This window comes from Cervus canadensis, chromosome 28 (genome assembly GCF_019320065.1).
Source record: "Cervus canadensis isolate Bull #8, Minnesota chromosome 28, ASM1932006v1, whole genome shotgun sequence".
In the NCBI taxonomy this organism is placed as follows: Eukaryota; Metazoa; Chordata; class Mammalia; order Artiodactyla; family Cervidae; genus Cervus; species Cervus canadensis.
The window spans coordinates 15674213-15697644 of NC_057413.1; the positions used below are offsets into that span (position 1 = coordinate 15674213).

At 40.9% G+C, this 23432-nt stretch overlaps 1 protein-coding gene across 4 annotated transcripts in view; it reads left to right on the top strand.

Annotated features, from left to right (window-relative positions):
- Positions 1-23432, top strand: part of LOC122429059 — a 775926-nt gene that overhangs the window by 432162 nt on the left and 320332 nt on the right. The window lies entirely within an intron of this gene.

A 23432-nucleotide genomic window follows, 5' to 3' on the forward strand; every position in this document is an offset into this window, starting at 1 on the left:
GGAAAGATCTAGGTGATTGAATATTTAATTCCTTATCCAGGTATTTGATATCATGTACACAAATTTCAGTCAGAGTGTAGTATAGAGGGAAGGTCATTTCTAGCACAGGAGGCCTCAGATCCTAGGCCTTTCACGCCAGCCATCTCTACTGCCCGTTCTCTGGTTTCAGTCATTGACCTCTAAAGCCTTATGAGTCATTTCCTTTCTTTTTTGGAAGAGGTAAGCACGTGGTTCATCATCATCTCTCTCAAATGTTGTCTCCTTGATAATCCTAAAAAATAAAATATTTACCTTATGGCAGCCAGAAGTGCTCACTAAATGTTCCCTGTGTTACCTTACACTTGGTGCAGGCAATGGGGCATATGACTGGTTTTATCTGATGACACGATGAGTGGAAATATGAGTGTCACCTCTGAGCTGAAGCATTTAAGAGCTAATGTGCCATCTCCATTTTCCTCTCTTCTCTTTTGGCAGAAGAGGGAAAAGTCCTTTTAGTGATGACAGATATCTCAGATTGAGATGTAGAGTCAAAACGGGAAAGCTGTTCGATTCTCTCAAGTCACTCAGGGGAGGGAGCAGCCTTGGAGAGTCCTTGAAATACAGCTTTGCATGCATTTGTAATGTGCAAATTTCTTACCACTGCAACACTGGGATTACTTGTTATTGCAGTGTAGCCTCACCTCTGCATGTAGCTGATGCTTTCAGGACGCTGAACTCTCAATTCCTTGACCTCTTTTCCTCCACTGATCTTGGTTCTCATCTTAGCTCAGCCATCCACTCCCTTGCTTATATCCTGGTTGCCACCAGTAATTGCATCCTCACATTAGCTGAATCTTGAGTATCATACTCTCCAAACACGATTCCGTGTATTTCCAACTTATTTCTTTTGCTATGCCAACTCCAGTAAGGCCTCAAGACCCTAGTTTCTGTAACTCTTCAACCCATGTGGATCCTCATTTCCTTCATTCCTTAGCCTTTATTCCATAGGTCCAGCACTGTAACAGCTCCTGTGGACATACTCTCTATTACTTTGTCCTTTCTCCCTTCTTAGCACTTAGCATTCAACCCAGGTTAAATGTGACTTTCTTTTTTTTTCCCACTTATTTTTATTAGTTGGAGGCTAATTACTTCACAACATTGCAGTGGGTTTTGTCATACATTGACATGAATCAGCCATGGAGTTACATGTATTCCCCATCCCGATCCCCCCTCCCACCTCCCTCTCCACCCGATTCCTCTGGGTCTTCCCAGTGCACCAGGCCGGAGCACTGGTCTCATGCATCCCACCTGGGCTGGTGATCTGTTTCACCATAGATAATATACATGCTGTTCTCTCGAAACATCCCACCCTCGCCTTCTCCCATAGAGTCCCAAAGTCTGTTCTGTACATCTGTGTCTCTTTTTCTGTTTTGCATATAGGGTTATCATTACCATCTTTCTAAATTCCATATATATGTGTTAGTATGCTGTAATGTTCATCTTTCTGGCTTACTTCACTCTGTATAATGGGCTCCAGTTTCATCCATCTCATTAGAACTGATTCAAATGAATTCTTTTTAACGGCTGAGTAATATTCCATGGTGTATATGTACCACAGCTTCCCCTTTCTTGAAACACAGTCGGGTTTGTGTGAACAGACAAGTGGATATAGTTAGAGAAAAATATGAATAGAGAAAAATATGAACTTCTCACTGGATTCTAATTACTATTTACTTATTCTTGTCCTATTTCCTGGGCTTCCCAGGGACTCAGTGGTAAAGAATCTGCCTGCCAATGCTGGAGATGCACTTTCGATCCCTGGTTCAGGAAGATCTTCTGGAGGAGGAAATGGCAGTCTACCCCAGTGTCTTTGCCAGGGTAATATCAAGGACAGAGGAGCCTAGCAGGGTACAGTCCATGGGCTTGCAAAGAATTGAACAGGACTGAGCTTGCACGCCTGCATTCTACTTCCCAAGCCCTTTCACTCCCATGATATCTTTGGTGAACATGTCATATCTTCTCTTTCCTCTATTTCCCATTACTTCTTCCCCTTTTACATTCTCAGAGGATGAGAATGCTTCTTATTTTATTGCTTAAAATGAGAAGTCTGGAAAGCACTTCCACATACTTTCACTCCCAAATCTACCAACTAATTTGCATCTTTGTCCATCTCTTCTGCTTTCCCAAGTGCTACTTAAGATGAGGTATCCTTGATCTTAAAGACCATCCCATTATTACACACTGGATCCTGTTCTCTATTCCTATTCAAGGTTCTTCATTCTGTAGTTGTCTCTCTTTTTCCCTGCACCATGAATGTCCTCTTTTTACTAAATCATCAACACAAAAAATGCTCTGGTATCTCTTATCTTAGAAAAAGGAACTCCGTGTAATATTCCTGAAGCTATCTAGCCATTTCTGTGCCCAACTTACACAAGCAGTGTTCTGTATGTCCTCTTCTCCCACTTCATCCTGAGCTCCCTCCAGAGAAAGTTTTAGAACTTCCAAATGTACAAGTGAGTTTCAAAGAGGCAGAGGAACCAGACCAAATTGCCAACATTTGTTGGATCATGGAGAAAGCAAGTGAATTTCACAAAAACATCTAATTCTGCTTCATTGACAGTGCTAAAACCTTTGACTGTGTGAATCACAACCAACTCTGAAAAATTCTTAAAGAGATGGGAATACCAGACCACCTTATCTGCCTCCTGGGAAACCTGTATGCAGGTCAAGAAACAACAGAATGAAACATGAAGCAACTGACTGATTTCAAGTTGGGAAAGGAGTATGTCAAGGCTGTATATTGTCACCCTGCTTATTTAACTTATATGCAGAGCACATCATGCAAAATGCCGTGCTGGATGAATCACAGGTTGGAATCTAGATTTCCTGGAGGAATATCAACCACCTCAGGTACGCAGATGATAATCACTCTAATGGCAGAAAGTGAAGAGGAGCCACAGAGGTCCTTGATGAGGGCAGAAAAGGAGAGTGAAAAAGCTGGCTTGAAACTCAACATTCAAAAAACTAAAATCATGGCATCTGGTCCCATCACTTCATGGTGAATAGGAGAAAAAGTGGAAGCAGTAACAGGTTTTATTTTCTTGGACTCCAAAATCACTGACGACAGTGAATACAGCCATGAAATTAAAGGACCCTTGCTTCTTGGAAGGAAGGCTATGACAAACTTAGCATATTAAAAAGCAGAGACATCACTTTGCTGACAAAGATGCACATAGTCAAAGCTATGGTTTTTCCAGTAGTTATGTATGAATGTGAAAGTTGGTCCATAAAGAAGACAGAGCAACAAAGAATTGATGCTTTTGAATTGTGGTGCTGGAGAAGACTCTCGAGAATTCCTTGGACCACAAGGAGATCAAACTAGTCAATCCTAAAGGAAATCAAGCCTGAATATTCACTGGAAGGACTGATGCTGAAGCTCCAATGGCCACCTGATGCGAACAGTCCACTCATTGGAGAAGACTATGATGCTGGGAAAGATTGAAAGGAAAAAGAGAAAGGGGTGGCAGAAGATGAAATGGTTAGATAGCCTCACTGACTCAGTGGACATGAATTTGAGCAAACTTCGCAAGATAGTGGAGAACAGAGGAGCCTGGCATGCTACAGTCCATGAGGTCACAAAGAGTCGGATACAACTTAGTGAGTGAGCAACAGCGAATTAGTTCTTGTCAATCTCTCTCCCAGCCTCCACATTACCAAGTCCAAGACCAACTTTCCGTTTTCATCTTACTCTATCATTTGACATAAACATGTCATCCACATTGAAATACTCTTTCTCTTGCATTCCCGAACATCACTTTCTTGGTTCCTTCTCTGTCACTTTCATTCCCTTATCTTGTAGACCTTGTGTCATGTTGTCATGACATGGGGGCTTCAAATAAAATTTACACACTGACTATTCTGAAATATGTCTCCATCCCAAACCTGATATTCAAACTCCAGTGAAAAAAGTGAAGTCGCTTAGTCGTGTCTTGACTCTTTGTGATCCCATGGACTGTAGCCTACCAGGCTCCTCCATCCATGGGATTTTCCAAGCAAGAGTACTGGAGCAGATTGCTATTTCCTTCTACAGGGGATCTTCCTGACCCATGAATTGAACCTGGGTCTCCCTCATTGCAGGCAGATGATCTACCATCTAAGCCACCAGGGAAGCCTCCTTCAAACTCCAGAGTAAATGCACAATTATGGAAAAACTACACTTAACACAAAATACTACAGTCCATGGGGTCACAAAGAGTTGGACACGACTGAGCGGCTAACACAGCACAAAGTACTGCTGGAAACTATTTTGCTTTTCATTCTCTAAATTGAAGTTCAGGAAGACAGCTGTTGCCATGCAAGATATAAAGTGAGTCCATGCAATATTTCAGGTTTTCTATTTGAACTTTTAAGGCACTTGAATATGCTAAGAGATGGAGAGAGATCAATTGTAGTCGTGTTTGTGTGTGCTAAGTCACTTCAGTCATGTCTGACTCTTTTAGACCCTGTGGACTGTAGCCTGCCAGGCTCCTCTGTCCATGGAATTCTCCAGGCAAGAGTACTGGAGTGGATTGCCACGTCCTCCTCCAGGGGATCTTCCCAACCCAGGGATCAAACCCATGTCTCTCATGTCTCCTGCATTGGCAGGTGGGTTCTACACCACTAGTACCACCTGGGAAGCCCCATTTATACTCATAATTAATTACAAAAGTTAAGATTGAGTTTAGGTGAAAACATTTCATTTCTTACATCAGAGACTAAGATTAAGTTAACTTTTTAAGTTATATGGTAAATGCCTTTTCATTTCTCTGTCTGCACATAGATATGGTTCTCATCTTTCTCTGTTTTTGCCAAACTTTCCCCACAGCTCTAGAGGAATGCAGACCAAGAATGTAAAATACATGAGTTAGTAATTTCGAGACAGATTACAATGTAAGTAATTCAATTATTAATTAAGGATAGATACAGTACAGTAGGCTTAAAACTTAGGCTACATTCAATATAAATTTTGAGAAATTTATATTGGTCCCTACTCTCCAATATTTAAATTTTATTTATTGACTTTCCATTGAGAAACTTGTCTGATCAGAGAAAATCATTCAAAACTGCAACTGCCCTCAAAATTGAGGAATATTGTCAGTCAGTAATTGTCCAGAATCTTGGAGGTATTAATACTGACCAGATTTAGATGGGCTCTTGCAACATAGGGGGAGGAACCCTGGCTAGAAATACTAGTACTTGCCACCAAGGAGTGATTTTGAATGAGTCACTTCTATGTGGACTTCTGCTGCCTCATACAAAAAATAATGTGGATTTAGCAGTTTGTAAGTCCTTTTATCACTTCATGGGAAATAGATGGGGAAACAGTGGAAGCAGTGTCAGACTTTATTTTTTTGGCCTCCAAAATAACTGCAGATGGTGATTGCAGCCGTGAAATTAAAAGACGCTTACTCCTTGGAAGGAAAGTTATGACCAACCTAGATAGCATATTAAAAAGCAGAGACATTACTTTGCCAAAAAAGGTCCGTCTAGTCAAGGCTATGGTTTTTCCAGTAGTCATGGATGGATGTGAGAGTTGGACTGTGAAGAAAGCTGAGTGCCAAAAAATTGATGCTTTTGAACTATGGTGTTGGAGAAGACTCTTCGGAGTCCCATGGACTGCAAGGAGATCCAACCAGTCCATCCTAAAGGAGATCAGTCCTGGGTGTTCATTGGAAGGACTGATGCTGAAGCAGAAACTCCAATACTTTGGCCACTCTTGCGAAGAGTTGGCTCATTGGAAAAGACCCTGATGCTGGGAGGGATTGAGGGCAGGAGGAGAAGGGGACGACAGAGAATGAAATGGCTGGATGGCATCAGCGACTCAATGGACATGAATTTGAGTAAACTCCGGGAGTTGGTGATGGACAGGGAGGCCTGGCGTGCTGTGATTCATGGGGTCGCAAAGAGTCGGACACTACTGAGCAACTGAACTGAACTGAAGTCCTTTTAGGTAATTACATCTTTGTTGTTGTTATTTAGTTGCTCAATCATGTTCAACTCTTTGTAGCTCCACGGACTGTAGCCTGCCAAGCTCCTCTGTCCATGGGATTTCCTAGGCAAGAATACTGGAATGGGTTGCTATTTCCTTCTTTAGGGGATCTTCCAGACCCAGGGATTGAACTGAGTTTCTTGTATCAATAGGTGGATTCTTCACCACTGAGCCACCTGGGAAGCCCAGTTACATCTTACAACCTGTCTTCTTTCCCCTATAGCTTTTCATAGATGGATGGGATTGAATGGGAACGTACGCCTTGTTTTTTTTTTGCAGGCTTGTGCTGTGACTTCCCCTACTTCTTCTTCTTCTTCTTTTTTTTTAATTTAAACCTTTTTATTTGGTATTGGGGTGTAGCTGATTAACAGTGTTGTGGTAACTTCAGGTGAACAGGGAAGGGAGTCAGCCATACATATACATGTATCCATTCTCCCCCAAACTCCCCTCCCATCCAGGCTGATAGAAGGCAAACCCTGTTCTTATGTCCTCTGAAGTGGAGTTCATTTTTTCTCTGTCTGGTATCCCTCTGGTTTTGTTAGGATATGCATACATTGTTTTGAAAAATTCTTCTCCTCCCTCCCCAGTCCTGCAGTTCCTTTGGTTCTTCCTTGTGCATAAATAATCCATCTCCTCTTTCATAATGATTATGAAATCAAGCTGCTCCAACCTTAAGAGACATTTCTCCTGATTATGCATGATTGGTCCCAGAGACACGCATGTGACCGAACTGGGCCATCAACATTTTTCCTATAATTGTTCAAACTAAAGATGGGGGAAAAAGGCATTTCCTCAGTAGTGATGAAGGGAAATAGGAAGCAGGTGGCTTCACATTCTATTGTTTCTTGCTACGTGGAGAAAGTTGGTCCAAGAGGGTGATGTGACCCAATGAGAAGCCGAGGCACGAGATGAAAGAGATGGCCTTGGTGGTTTTTGAGTTTGTGGCCAGCTGAATTGCCCGGCTTCCTGCAGTTACATGAGCCTTCCAATAAATTCCAGTTTTTGCTCAAGTTAGTTTGAGTTTAAGGTGTCTGTTTGTTGCAACCAAGATTACTGAGTTTTAATTTTATACCCAATCAGATATGAAAATACGTGATTGAAGAAGCAGCCACTTCTTTCTTCTTTCTTTTCTCCACCCTCCCACACACCTTTTTAAGCTATCAAAATGATTGAGGACATATGGAAGGATTCTGGTATGAATTAGTATTGATCACATTAAAAAATGGCTTACTATTATTCTTCTTCACTCTGTGCCTTCTGTCCTTTTGCTGGTAATAGTCCTTGGCTCTCTGGCCTCAGGAATGAGGACTTGACCCAGGATGCCACAGTTGTGTTATTTTATGGCTTTGGGCACAGTGATAGATACCAAGGTGTGAACACATAAGCAAAACCAGATCAGTGAGGGTATTTTCCTGGATTTTTTCAAATGGAACCTGAAAAGATGCTCTTAGACTCTCGGGCCACATGCTATCATGGGAGTCTGATGTGTCCTTGGCTGTGTTTTCCACACAAAGCATTGAAAAACTGCATCTTCAGGGCAGAGAATTAAGCCAATTGGCAGAGAAAGACAGAAATGTTGGAAAGGAAGACCCTTGATGCTGTTGTGCCTCTGGTCCCAGTTATCACCAGCTAGAGCCCCACCATTAGAGTGGGGTTCTTGAGAAGCAGGTGCTGAGATGGGTTTTGACATGCTGGCTATTTTTAGAAATCAGTGGCTGTGGATTGTACCTTGTGGGGAGGGGATCATGTTATCTTGTGGGAAAGGAGTTTTTGCATTGTTTTCAACGAAGGGGAGAATGCCAGCTCTTAATAGGGATGAATGGGCCACATTTGTAGGCTCCAAAGTTGCAGAGGCCTCTGGGGTTCAAGAGTTGGGGTGGGCCTTTTCTCAGGTGATCCCCATCCCGAATGACAAGGTCCCATTGCTGCAACCAGTTCCTGATCTTTATCTTATGGACTGTATCAGCTGGGTGTTCTCTAGAGTTTTGTTGTCCTGATTTTAAGCCAGAATATAGTCCAGTAATGGTCTCTTAGTGAGGGGCCTCAGAGGCCCTCTGGCTTTCACACTTGGTTTTCAGCATCTGATGATTACCTGTATCTTCTTACTAAAAACTTCTAGAAGAGTTTCAAAGGCGGTCGCAGGATCAGCAGCATCAGTATCACCTTGGAATGTGTTAAATATATATATAAATTCTATAGGCCCATGAAGACTTTCTTAATCAGCAAAGTTGGATTGGAGCTCTGAAAACTATGTATTACCAAGAAAGTTACTTTGCTTCGTGGTAGTTTGAGAACCACGGTTTTAGAATGTCGGTATAACTTAGCAGTAGCCATTGGAGAATGCTGTTCCTTTGGTTATAAAGCCCTAACAACCCTGTAATACTGATTCATCATACCAACTTCCCTGGTGGCTCAGATGATAAAGCGTCTGTTTACAATGTGGGAGACCTGGGTTCGATCCCTGGGTCGGGAAGATTCCCTGGAGAAGGAAATGGCAACCCATTTCCAGAAAATCCCATGGACGGAGGAGTCTGGTGTCCATGGGGTCACAAAGAGTTGGACATGACTGAGCGACTTTGCTTTCTTTCTTTCATACCAACTAGCATGTTCCCTTCTACAGGTATGCCATTCCTGTTCAACACTTCTGTGACTTTTATTAATTTTTTTTAAGTTTACGGTGTTATTTGTGGCTGCCCTGGGTCTTCATTGCTGCACGTGTACCTTCTCTCGTTGTGTCGAATGGGAGCTACTCTGTAGTTACAAGGCATGTGCTTTTCACTGCAGCGGCTTCTCTGTTGCAGAGCACAGGCTCAGTAGTTGTGCACCAGGCTTAGTTGCCCCGTGGCATGTGGGGTCTTCCCAGACCTGCGATCAAACCTGTGACTCCTGCTTTAACAGGAGGATTCTTAAGTGCTGGAGCAGCAGGGAAGTCCTCACTGTGACTTTTAATACCATGTGCCTGGAGCTCTCTGGGTTCTGTCTGCCCGGTGACTGAGTCCTTTTTCGCTAAGGCCAATTTAAGTTAGAATTCTGTCACTTGACACTGAATGGGTTCCGACCATTATACCTGAAATGCCTAAGTATACCTATGGGGGATGTATTTTTATCAACATTGTTAATAATAATACTTTTGTATCACCTAATCATGTCATATTGCTTCTTACAAAGTGCTTTCATACGTTACTTCATGTGATCATAACAGTAAAGCTGTGAGAAGGGCCAAGCTGGTTCTATTACAGCTGCTTGGGGCTCTCTCTCTCTATCTCTCTGGATCATATTTAGTTTTTCTTCTTTTATGATATAAAACATAATGTGTAGTAAGGTAGAAACTTCAGGTTGTTCGCTGTAGTGTTGGATGCGCTCATTTTTTTATTGCCTTTAATTGAAACTTGCTCCCATCATCTCAGGAGGATGGAAAAGATAAAGACCTGTCCTCTGACTTCCTCAGAGGCCCTTTCTGCAGAATGTGCTGTCATGGGGATGACACAACCAGTCCACAAAGCATATGACAGTGTTCAGTGACAATATTCCTCACATTCTCCCTGGGTGCACGTGCAGCCACCAAGTGACACGCTTGATCCTATCATTTTGGCAGCTCTCACATTCAATACCAATCACTGCTCTCAGCTCACTGCGATTTATATCAGTTGTGAAGACAGATGAACAGGTTTTTCCATTGCACGGTTCCTGTATTTTGCATCCCTGGTCTTGGCCTCTAGGTCTTTACTGCTGAAATTGATAGTCTTTACTCCTGTAAATATTTTCTTTGTAGGTATTTCAATGGATCGACAGGAAAACGTTTGTTTAAACATGTGATGTGAGACTCATACTGTTAGATATTACGGCTGAAATATATGAAGTATATGAGAAACAGTCTACAAACCACTTTCTCCTTAGGTGGGTCTCTGAGGTCATTTTCTTTAGTTTCTGAGTCTTGTGCAAGTCAGTAATTGAGGTGACACTCTCAGGAGGACCTTGCAAGGGAGTGGGGGAAGTGGGATAGGACAGGGCGAGAAGCTAAGCAAAAAGTATGGTTTCAGAAAACATCTAGGCACAGATTGTTCTCTTTGCAGGACCCTGGAGAGGGAGTCATACCAAGAATTGTCCTGGACTGAGGCAAGGGGACCAGGCCATTTCACCCCTCACACTAGGCAGTCATTGGCCCATGAGCTGTCTCTGCAGAAAGGGGCATAACACCCCAGACACCTTCTGTGGAGTCAATTCCCCATCAGCCACAGACAGGCTTCTGGAGAAGTTTGCAGGTGTGAACCTTTAGGGCCAACACCTGAAGCAGGTAGGGGGTGGGTGCATGACATGGTAAAGGGGAATCAGAGCAACAACAGCATCTTATGCATAAAAATAATGACCTGTAAATCTAAAATGATAATGACGTTAATAATAGTGAATAATCGTATCACATTTCATGTATGTCAGACACATGTCTGACACATGTTATGACACATGTCATAACACCGTTCTGAATGTTACACATCTGTTGACTCATTTAATCCTCCCAAGACCCCTGTGAGGTAGGTAGTAGTATTTTCCCCATTTTAAAGATGAGCCAACTGTGGATGGTTGTGATCTCAGAAATAATGTGGGAAGCAAGGGCAAGCAAAAGCCAGGCACATGGAAAATGTAGTCCAGGCGATGTGTCTATGGGTAAAGAATAGGATAGACCTGGTGTTGGCCCAGAAGATGATGATCGAGACAGATGGGGTTTTGACACAGGCAAAGGTTGGGAGGTACACTGATAATAATGAGGATATGGATGATAACTTTCTGCTATTTATGAAATACACTTTCTAAAAATCTAATCAGTTTTCTGTAATAACCTGGAGAGATAAAGAGTTTGTGTTTTAGTGAAGTAAAAATTAATAATTAGTGTTTCTGATAAACTCAGTGGCACTCAGGGGAGGTGCCCCAGCTAGGTCTCCAGACCAGACCTTTACTGTCCAGGTGGGAATGTTTTCACCTGTTATAACTATAAGTAGAAAAAATTAAGTACGTTTGAAGAGTGTCATGGACAGAATTGTATCTCTGCAAAATTCTAGTGTTGAAACCCTAACCCTCATTGTGACTGTATTTATAGATAGTACCTTTAAAAAAATAATTAAGATGAAATGAGGTCATAAGAGCAGACCCTAATCCAATATGACTGGTATTCTGCTCAGAAGAAGAAGGCACATCAGGGATGCACATGCAGAGAAAATGCCATGTGAGGACCACAGTAAGAAGTATGTATATGCAAGCCAAGGAGAGAGGGTCAGCCGGAAACCAATGCTGCTAACCCATTAATCTAGAAATTCCAATTGCCAGAACCATGGGAAAATAAATTTTGTTGTTTAAGCCACCCAGTTTGTGGTATTTTGTTACGGCAACCCCAGCTGAGCAACACAAAGACCACTGTTAGAGCTAGTGCCTGGAGCAGTCACCACAAAGTACATGATCACACACCTTTGAATTTCAGAATATAGATAATCGGTACATATAGTTCAGTCCTACACTGACTGTATTAGTTTTCTAGGGCTGCTGTAATAACGTACTATAGACTGGGTGATGTTAATGACAGAAGTTAATTTTCTCACAATTCCGGACACTAGACATTTGAGACCAAGGGTTGCTTTCTCCTGAAGCCTTCCTCCTTGGGTGTAGACACAGGGCCAGCTTCTCTGTGTTTTCACGTGGTCTTCTCTCTGTGTATCCTATTCTCCTCCTCTTATAAGAATCTCAGTCATATTGGAGTAGGGTCCACCTTATAGACGTCACTTTAATTACCTCTTTAAAGATCTTATCTCTAAATACATGGTGAGGTAATGGGGGTTAGGCCTTCAATATATATGAACTGGGGGAGGGACACAACTTAGAAAAACTCAAAGTGCTTTCTAGATGTAATATGTCTCCTGAGAACCTAGCTGCAGATGTTTTCTTTTGTAATCGTTGTCTTGCTTTGTACCAAATGACTACCAAGAAGTCAATAACTGATTGGATTCATGGCTGAGTCAGAGACAGTCCTGAAGAGGACTGCCTGTTGTGAGAATTCTCCTTAATAGCACAAATTGCAGTTGAGCAGGGAAATCAACCCAAACATACCCTTTCTTTTGATGTGTTTAAATTCATAGCCTACAAAGAGACAGAAGTTAAGAACAGAAGGTAAAGCAGAGACAGAGAGATGCCGAATCAGGAAGGATAGAGGAATGGAGCTGGGAGCCACAGATAGCCCTCTGTGCTGAAATTTGCCTCTTTGCCCTCAGGTTTTCTCGCTGATCTGTATCACTAACTTCAGTTATGTTAAGCTAGTGGAAGGCACTGGTTAGAGGTCTGACTGCAGGAGGAAGGGAAAAACCAAGGTATTTCCCCCACTCGTCTTATCTTAGTTCTTGTCTCAGGCGGAGGCTGTATTACCTTCACAATTCCAGTTCTTCCTGAAAATATGTCCTTCAAGAGTCCCAGCTTCCATTAGGCAGGCTCACCAGGGCTCCATTTCCCCCCAGGTGGCCACTCTTTGTGGATTCTGTAACGTTATATCTTCTCCCTCTGTTTCTTCAGCCCTCAGTGATAGCAGATTATTGCTGTTTTAATGAAGTTTGCCTTCCCTGTTGGACTCCTATCACCTTTGTTATTTGTGAAACCAAGTACTCTGTTAAGTTCTTTCTACTTGAAGTACCTAGCATAATTTCTCTTTTCCTGATTAGATCACAATTCCGTCTTTTCTAAGGAGATGAATTCTAAAATTGCTGTCAAGGCACCATCTGTTTTATCCTAAACAGTTATGAATAGCATTCTGTTTCCCCGCCTTTGGTGTACATTGTGCTAATGGTTTTGGAGGTTCTTTTCACCCCATTTTCCATACATTTACAATGTATCCATTATTTGAAATAGATTGAGCAGATTTCTGATTCTTGCAGCCTGAAGGAGTCCAGCATAACTTAGGCAATGACCTGTAGAGAAACGGCAATTTTATCAAAAAGACAAATTGTTAAAGTGTCACAAAAAGGTTTAGGATAAGGGTCGCTCCCTTAATAGCTGTCTTCTTATCATTTACATGGGTGTTTTTCCTGTTTACCCATTTACCAGCTGGAATTCTTAGACTGGGCCCCAATAGGAAAAGCAGACTCTGATTAGAATGTGGACCTATTTCTTAGCTACTAGCATTTAAGATTATTCCCCTTTCATTACTCAAACAGTAGAGATGTTCAAGGTCATTTTTAATTATCCACATTCCTATAAAAGCCTCAGAGTTAATCTTATAATATTATTGCAGCAGAACCATGAAAAATTCTTGAATAACTTGATCTATTGGAAGAGGGCATAGGCAACCTGGGGCCAAGACAATTGTAATTTTTTAAAAGCTCCATAGTTGACTCTGATACACATTCAATGCTGAGAAACACTTGTATAGGTTGGTAGAATTCTAGTATATGTTAAAAGCTATTTGTTGTTCAGTTGCCTAGTCATATCCGACTCTTTGCAACCCCATGGACTGCAGTACACCACGCCTCCCTGTCCCTCACCATCTCCCCAAGTTTGCCCAAGTTCATGTCCATTGCATAGGTGAAGCCATCCAGCCATCTCATCCTCTGATGCCTTCTTCTCCGTCTGCCCTCAATCTTTCCCTGCATCAGGGACTTTTCCAATGAGTCGGCTGTTCACATCAGATGACCAAAATACTGGAACTTCAGCTTCAGCATCAGTCCTTCCAACGATTATTCGGCATTGATTTCCTTTAAGATTGACTGGTTTGATCTCCTTGCTGTCAAAACTAGTATCTGTTAGTAAATGTCTTTCAACATTTTTTTTTTTTTCCCTCCACGAGTCATCTTGGCTGTGTGGGAGATTTTCATGCTCTAAGTTTACACATGATATTAGAAGCATATTTGGAAAAATAAATGTGATTTGGCATTGTTTCAAATTAAGTTCATGTGAAGACAGTGCTTCAAACTGAACCCACATAAAGGGATTTAACGTGTTCCATGGGATAGTGGCTAGAGCATAACACATAAATCTTAGACCAGAGTCCAGGCCAAGAAGAAGATGGTCGTGTCACAGTCCCAGGCTGCCATATGTCAGAGACATGAGTCCTGACTTTTCCAAGCAGTTGCAGCATTGCCACTTAGAAAACATCCCCATTACATCAAATGATGGGAGTTTCCGTGTGATCGCCTGGAGTGTTGCTCGCTGACGGGTTTTAAAGCGATGCTTCTTGTAACCCAGCTCTGCTGGGAGGAGCTGCGGCAGCCCCAGCCGTGTGCCATACATCACAGTGAGTGGAGTGACCAGCATCTAACTGAACAGAAGAACTACTCTGAGGCAGCCAGAGCTGTCTAATGGGAGAAGATGGATGAGTAGGAAGAACTAACAAATCTTCCCATGCTTGGGGTGGACAAGGAGAAGAGCACTGACTCACTGGAAAAGAGCCTTAGGTTTGATTCTTCATGCTGGAGGGAGACCAGCTTGGGCTGACCTTCTCTCATTTGCAGACCAGTGTGGCGAACCTGGAATGGGATAATGATGGGAGTTCGGGGTAGAATTTCACTAACATAGAGGATCTGAGTGCTTCCTGGAGACAGCACATTCTGAGGGAATGAGAGAATCAAGAAGTAGGAGGGACAAGAAATCCCTCCCCCTGCCCTCCACCATTTGCATTGCTTGGTGATGATGGCTCTGGGTGGGTTTCACGTCAAGTCAGGTTAGTGGCATCTCTGGGGAAAGGAACACCTAAGGGATGGTGGAACCGGAGATTCCAAATGGACAGAAGAGGGAGCCGTGCCAGGGGAGTGAGCCTGAGCATTTTTACAAAGACACTGGATGTCTGTTGCCTTAGCGTGGTCAGTTTTGTTTATGTCCTTCTAATTTTTCAACTGATGCTTCTTTCTTGCAAAAGAGAAAATGCAAAAATCATGAAGTCGGTCCGTGTATGTTCCTCAAATGATAACTGATTCCAGTGACCTAAGTAATGTTATTTCAATATTAATGCCATCATGGTGATTAAATAGAAAATATCTTACTGATATTTTGGGGACTAGTTATTTGTGCAGTTACTTTATTAACATTTTCTATTTATGGTGAAAACTAATAAGATAAATCATTTCAGTTGGATGAGGAAAATAAGGGAAAGACTGTAGTTTTTTATTTTTTCTTTCCTTGAACTTTAATACTTTCAATGAAAGGACCTCAAGGCATGTGCTTCTTTGAGATAAAATACATTTTACATCACTGTCTTTCCCCTCACATCATGGGTCTCTGCCTTCACCCCATCGGATGTTGGCTCAGCGGCATGTCTTATCTCTTCCTAACATGCATCCTGCCATGTTATATTTCTTAAATGAATGGAAACTTTGTTTAAACAGAGGAGAAATATAATGATCACCTCACCTGTTTAAAATGACTGCATGAGTATGCTTTGGTCATTGTCATTAAAAATGTATTTGCTTGGCAAGTTCTACGGCTGTATGAATTACTCTATAAGAATTCCCCACAATAGTTATTAGGAAATGGAAATAGAGTTAAACGACTACTTCCACACGTATTTTAAAATTAAAGGTGGCAGTTTAATAAAATGAAAAAGAGATACATTTTGGAGTTAGAGCTTCGTTCTGATTCTAGGTTTCCCATTTACTTTTTGGGTGACCTTGGGCAAGACATATGACCTTGTTAAGGCCTCCAGTGCTTCATCTGTAAAATGAGAACAAAATCCATTTCATTAAGTTATATTGAGAAAGAGATGCTACATGAAAACACCCGACAGAAGACTTGGCATAGAACGGAAACATAAACATAATTGTTTGCTTCTTATACGGCTTTCATTGTCATGTTTTTAATTCTACTTGAGAACTCATTGGTAAAACTATGTTATATAGATGTTTAAAACTGATTTTGTTATTGTCTTCCAAGAGTGAGTCAAATTTGCATTGTCTTAAGATAACAGAAAAGAGAGAAAGTTCAGCGAGGATACAGCTGTTAGGTTAGGGCAAATCATCTTAGCACTTGCCTTTTTGATCACTTTGCATTATTTTTCCATTTTACTGTTAAAACTTCCAAATGTTATCAAAATGAGCACTTTCTAGTTCCATAGAAACTGTTCAAATTTTATATTCTCGAAAGGACTAAATCGGTGGCAACATTCTGAATACTCGGAAAAACAGCTTGACAAGTTCAGTTGAAAGAGAAACAGACATAAGTAATGAGCATTAAAAAAAGAAAACACACACACAAAAAAACCTTACAGGGATATGAATTCAAGCTGCTTGACTTTTTCAGAATGACTAGGTTATAGTTTTACAGGACCCACATAAAGAACCCTTTCTATGGAGGGAAATAACTTGATGATATCACTGCGGCTGGCAAGGTCAGCTGGGAAGTTGGCTAGGTAGCAGAAAATACATTTCTTGGCTTCATTTCCTTCCAAACTAGGGCATATTCCATATTTTGCACAGAAAGTCTATCATTTCATAGCTGTAAAAAGAAACAAGGTTTAGAAAGAGTGTGATGTGGTAAAAGGAAATGAGTTTTGGAGTCTGATGTACTCAGCTGAGGTCATATGATAGCTGGACACATTTGAGGAAGTCATGTATCCATCTGTACCTCAACGTTTGAAAAAATGAGATAATGCATGTGAAAGTGCCTGGAGTATAGAAGACTCTTAGTAAGAGTCACTGGATTTGTTTTGTTTTTTACTAATGATATTCTAATTTAATGGTTAAAATAAGCCAATCCTAAGGGGCCAAGAAAATTTGGAAATCTCAGAGAATTCTCATGAAGAAACCTTTTAAGAACTTCTGTAAAATAATATCATGAATGTATGGAGTAGATTTCCAACTCGAACACACTGTGGCCTCAGGATTAAGATTAAGATGATTGACTTTTACCTACCCTGGAAACTGTGACAGGAGTTCCACACATCTGAGTTCTCACAAACCTAAGTTTGCCAACACTTAGGAGGCATGAAGCATTAGTTGAAGAAATATATCTGCTTCCAAGCCTTCAGAATTCATCTGATTTAAAGTTCAGGGTTATATGTACAACTCACCTACTGTGAGAATGACCATGGAGATTTCTTAATACTGTGACCATGTTTTTTTTTTTTTTTTTCCTTCTTTCCTCCATTTACATTTCTGGTGGTGCTTCTCAGAGATTAAATCACTAGCTCAACCAAAGCATTTTCCCCAGTATTTTCTCTTACTCATTAGCTCATTCCCAAAGTTATGCTACAGTTGGATGAGGTTCAGTTGCTTCTGAGAGACTTGTTGTTTGATATTTGGATTCCATTCACATGACTTTATCCTTCATAACTCATAGATGATCATTTATAATAAATACTGTCAGGAGCATGTTATGTGAAAAGTCATATTTAAGAGGCTCCACTCCTAAGACAAGACCTATTAAACTGTAGTAAAGCATCGAAGTTACAAGGAAACCGATCGTCTGTCTGAATTATGCTCAATCTCTTTCTCAGTCTCTCTGATGAAGCCTCTCATCTTAATGTGTTTGTATAATAGAATTAGAGATTTGGAAAAGGTCAGAACTGAGATATGAGAGTTGGACTATAAAGAAACCTGAGCACCGAAGAATTGATGCTTTTGAATTGTGGTGTTGGAGAAGACTCTTGAGAGTCCCTTGGACTGCAAGGAGATCCAACCAGTCCATCCTAAAGGAAATCAGTCTTGAATATTCATTGGAAGGATTGATGCTGAAGCTGAAACTCCAACACTTTGGCTACCTGATGCGAAGAGCTGACTCACTTGAAAAGACCCTGATGCTGAGAAAGATTGAAGGCAGGAGGAGAAGGGGACAACAAAGGATGAGATGGTTGGATGGCATCACTGACTCAATGGACATGAGTTTGAGTAAATTCCGGGAGTTGGTGTTGGACAGGGAGGCCTGGCGTGGTGCAGTCCATGGGGTTGCAAAGAGTTGGACGCAACTGAGTGACTGAACTGAACTGAGAGTTCATTGGTCCAGCTTCCTACTTTTCTGGAAGACAACTGACAAAAATGTTTAACAGTTTTCATTTTCAAAACATGGAGGATAATGAGACTGTGTCAATGTATAAAAGGATACTTCAGGCCAATGCCAAATCGAAGAATAGGAAGCGAAGTTGCTTCTGTGCCCATTGAAGTTTGGGGAATGGAGAAAACTATGATTTAGTGGAAAACATCACTCAAAGCTTCAGATTACATGTCTGTAAAATAGTGATGTTAGTAGTCTAAGGGTTGTTGTAAAGATTATGTGAAGCAACTCATGCAAAATACTTAGTCCAGTGCCAGACACCCACTAAGAACTGTGTTTTCTCTCTCTCTCTCTCTCTCTCTATATATATATATATATATAGTTGTATGTGTGTATATATACACATACGTATAGTGGCAAAGTATACATAACATAAAAGCTACGACTTTATTTTTAAGAAGTAGTTCAGTTGTATTAAATACATTGACACTGTTGTGCAGCCAGAAACACCATTTATCTCCAGAACTCTTTTCCTGTTGCAAAACTGAAACTTTGTACCATTAATAATAATACCTCATTCCCCCTGCCCCCCAGCCCTTGGAAACCACAGCTGTACTTTATCTCTCAATGAATTTGAATGAGCCACTTTAGCTAGCTCATCTAAGTAGAATCATACAGTGTTTGTCCTTTGAGGACTGCCTTATTTTGCTTAGTATAATGTCCTCAAGATCCATCTGTTTGGAGCATGTAGAGAATTTCTCTCTCTTTTAGGTTGAATAAGATTCCACTGTATGTCTATGCCACATCTAGTTCATTTATCTGTTGATGGACACTCAGGTGGTTCTCATATTTTGGCTATTGTGAACAATACTGCTATGAACAGCAGGATTTCCAAGATTTGAGACCCTGTTTTCAATTATTTCCATTTTATATCCAGAAGTGGGATTGTCAGAATGCTGTGAGTTGAGGAGTGAGGAGGAGTAAGAATGTAATGTCAGAGATAACGGAGAAGGCTTCCAGAAGGAGAAGGAGAAAGAACGCAGAAATCTAGCAGTAGAACTCAAGTGATAGTGGAAAGGTCTAGATCTGCACTGTCCTCTACAGTGGTGATAATGCCATTTGAGATGTGGCTGGTGCCACTGAGGAACTGAGTTTTTAAATTTTTATTTAGTCTTAATTTAAATAATTGCTGGTGTCTAGAGGCAACCATAGAAGATGGAGCAGAGAGCACACAATCTATAGAAAAAGAGGTCACTGAGGGGTATTGAGGGAGGTTTTTGTTTCTGTTTTTCTAAAGATATTACAGACTTACAGGATTATAAAAATGATGAGCATTACGCAGAAGAGGAGCTTTTGAAGATGAAGCACAGGAATAGGGAAGTAATCAATAAAGTTTCTGAGAGAGAGGAGGCAAGTTTGATGAGATCTAGAGCAGGAGGGATTCTTCGGCCTTTCACAGTGCACAGGATTATTATGATTCTTTGGGAGGAGAGAGGAGTATGATGGGGTTGGAGATTGTCAGGAGTGTAGGCTGGTGGCAGGAAGCTGAGTGGGTTTCCAACAGACGGATTCCATTTTCTTCCCAGGATGGGAATTGAGGTCATCTACTGCGAGGGAGGGAAAGAGTAGTAAGCTAGAGACTGCAGGAGTTGAGAAGATTTAAAACAGCTTTGTGGAGAAGACAGAATGCTGACGCTGGAAACCTGTGAAGTTTGTTGAGCAATCCTGATTTTTCAGATGGGGAAGCCAGACTTAGGAAGGTGTGCGTGTCACTCAGTTTCTTTCAAGTCCAGAAAACAGTGGAGCCTTGAATCTTTCTGAGTCCACAGATTTACTTCTTTCACTGCCAATAAATTAACGTGCCTGTGCTAAGCTCCAGCGCCTTATATGTGCCTCTTCTGACACTTTTCACCTCCATCTTTTATGGTATTTATTCATGCGAAGGCTCTGTTTCTCTTAGTAAATTCTAGGTGTGCAGAATCCATCGTCTTAAAACATCCTAGCCTCCCCACAGGGCCCAGCACAACTCAGACACACAAAGGAGGCTCAGTAAATATTTGTTGAGTGGTGCATGGCTGGATAAAGGGAGGCAAGATGCATGAGGTGGAAGAAAAGCCCTTTTCTCATACCCGGGTTCACCTTCCCCATTCTTATGCATGACTGACTCCATTTATGCTCTGCATTTCTGGCTTAGACATAGCTGGAGCCTCTCCCCATTATCATGATGGTTTGGAGAGGCATACTTGAAAACCAAGCGAAGCGATGCAGTGTGAAAAAGAAGGGCTGTTATTCTTCTGAGACTTTTTTTCTTTTTTAAAAAATTATTTAATTAATTTATTTTGGAGTCCAGACGTGGCAGGAAAGCTAACACTTGGGAGGTTCCTCTTTCCCCAATATAACTGACATCACAGAGTTCATGCCCTTATCTTTCATTCTCAAGGTTATAAACAAACATTGAGATTGACCAGAGTCCTGACCTTGTGGGTGACTAAGGCCTCTTGGAGTTAAAATCTAACTAAGATTTCCCCCTGGGACTCCAATTCTATCATATTGTGCTATATTTACCAATGATGTTACACTTTATCTTAGCAAATATTTAATTTGTTGAGAGAAAACATGTCATGAATGCATTACTCATAAGTTTCCCTGTTTCCCAAAGATTCTGGCAAGTGGAAGAGCTGGGATTTCTGGGGTCCTATTCATACAGCTGAAACAAAGCCAAGTGCCAAACCTTAGCAAATTCAAAGGAGAAAAGATGGGTGTTGTACTGAGGTTGGCAGCGCTATGCTGAAGGATTTGATGTGGCCAGTTGATCAGCAGGCATTTCCCATGCAATGGTTAGCTTAACTCTGAAATCAAATGGTTTTAGAAATAAGTATCTAAGAATCAAGAAAATGTGTCTGACTCACTGAAAATATGGGAAGTTCACTTTTATTTTCCCAATTCCATTGTCCTCTGTTCAATTAAATATACATGTCACTGACAATGGGTAAATCTAAAGATTGATGGGATTTTGCATTGCCAATATTTGTGCTCATGCCAGAGCTTCTGAATTAAAACACCTCTGAGAGAATAAAATACCTGTTGGCATTGATGGTTTTGAGATTATCAAAACATATACTATTTTAGAAAATCAAAATATGCTGTTTTAAAGAAGAGATTTTCTTTCTTTTTTTGATAAGCACCCTTAAAACCTCGTTATTTGCACTGTGAGCTGAAACCTGACCTTAGAAGCTGTTTTCTTGATTTCCCAAGTGACCTCATAAAGGGTTTGGACTAACTTTCTCTTAATTCCAAAATCCAACAAAAATAAATTTTATCCAGATGTTGGGCTTGGAGATTCGTGTTACATTACAAACATAACTGAGTATTTGTTTTTGGAAAAATTTACTACTGTATATCATTTAAAGTAAAGGTTATATGTGTTTTTTCATTCTTGTCACAGCTTCTTGTTCTTTTAGCCTCTGAAGCCACTATCCCATTCTGAGTATCCTACGTTCCTGTGTTTGTCGACAGTGCGCATGATTAAAATGATATTTTCATATTTCAATGTAGTTGGAGCTCCTTAAAGTAGAGGGTTGTAAGTGCAAAAAAAAAAAAAAAAAAAAAAGATATGCAGCTCCCTAATGGCTTATTACCATCACATTTGCAATTCAGATCAGCTCTAAATTGACTGAAATTTTTAAACACATAGCAGGCAGTTTAAACTAATGATTGTCTGGAGGTTCACATCTGACATGAACTAAGCTTCTGTTCAAAACAAATTGCAAATAATTCCTCCCTTAGAGTCAAAATGTCACTTTTAAAACTCCATGTTATTGCTAGATTTTTGTCAGTTACATACAAAAAAAAAATCTGCTTTTATAGTGTGTTCTACCTTTGAAAGGACTGAGTGACACCATTTCCCTATTAAAAAAAAAATAACACAACACCACGTATCTATATATATGGCTCTCGATCAGTTTCACTAGGAATCACCTCCCCCCCTTCCCCCTCTTCCCCTTCAAAAATCCTAATTGTAAAGTAAAACACCCTTGGGGCAGTGGTAGGCCCGGTTGCTAAGCAACCCTCAGCAGGTAGCGGGATTCAGCTGCAGATGTCCTGATTCTTTCCTAAGAACCTTCTTATTACTGTTTGTGTTAATCTTTAACCAGGCTTTTAAACCACAGCCTTTCTCTCCGGTCTCTTGTTAGATTGCATAGGCCTCCTCAAATGTTGTCCCAGAGGGAATGGTATTAAGGGGTGGCTATTGAATGTTTGGAGAGTGATAAGCGCTGAAAGGGATTAGAGTTGCATGTTCCAACTAACCTTATTCTACCGTTCTTAAAAAATATCGTGAAAATTGGACCCTAATAGGAACAATGGTTGGTGTTGACACACAGCTCTGAACCTGCTTTCACTCCGAGCTTGTAAATATGGTGAGGCCACCTCATGATAATTGTTCTTTTTAAAAGACCCACATTCTCCTACCAAGACCACGTATGGAATTCATTTAGCATTTGTCGATAGCCTTAGACTGAGTCCCAAGTCGTTTGGTTTAATTACAAGAGAGCCAGGTACGGATGGGTAGATGGACAGATAGATTTAATAACAGGTTGAGAGAGTCTCCTTTGGAGAAGCGTTTCTGCCTCCACTGGGGGAGGAGGGTCTTCACAGTCCCCAAATCCTGCGATTGGGCTTAAATTTGACCAGTTCTTGAAGGCTGTGTCAGTGTCATGTGAGAAGAGAGTTGCGTTTAACAGTGTGGAGATCTCTTCATTTCCTCTGTTGTGAGGCTTGGATAAATTTCACAGAACCCCCATAGTTGTTATTAGCCAATAGGAATAAACTCATAAAACATGTTTAAATAAGCCTATTTCTGCATCCTCTTTATACAACACAGGGCAGAGTAAAGACAACACAGTTTCTCTGAGGCCTTTTCACTCCCTTTCAGTAGATTTAAAAAAACCATCACAGATGATTCACTCCCAGGACCTGCATTCTGTGTCATTTAAAAAGAATCCAGGCCTTTTCCCAACATAACATTTGCTTACAGACCTGATCCTATTATGCAACATAATATGTGCTTATTAACACTGATTAACTGACTTGGAAATTGGAGAAAGGTCAGAGCAAATGTGAGAGATAGTATTTTCGTGTTTTCCAGACCTTACTGAAGTTAATCTATATCAATACAATCTTCAAACTTTGGCTTCAGCACACACACACCTATACACAGACAAATAAGATATTAGTCTCCTAATTTCTGAACTCCATTGATATTCTCTTTTGTTTGAAGCTATTTAAAAGATATTTTGATCTTAAGGTAAAAAAAGAAAAAAAGTATAGCTGCCTCCAAAAGGTTGACCGTTGATCAGTGTCCACTCTCTCCGAGGCTGTGTGTAGACTAGTTCATTTTTATTCCTCTCAGTCAATTCAGTTCAGTCGCTCAGTCGTGTCTGACTCTTTCTGATCCCATGGACTGCAGCACGCTAGG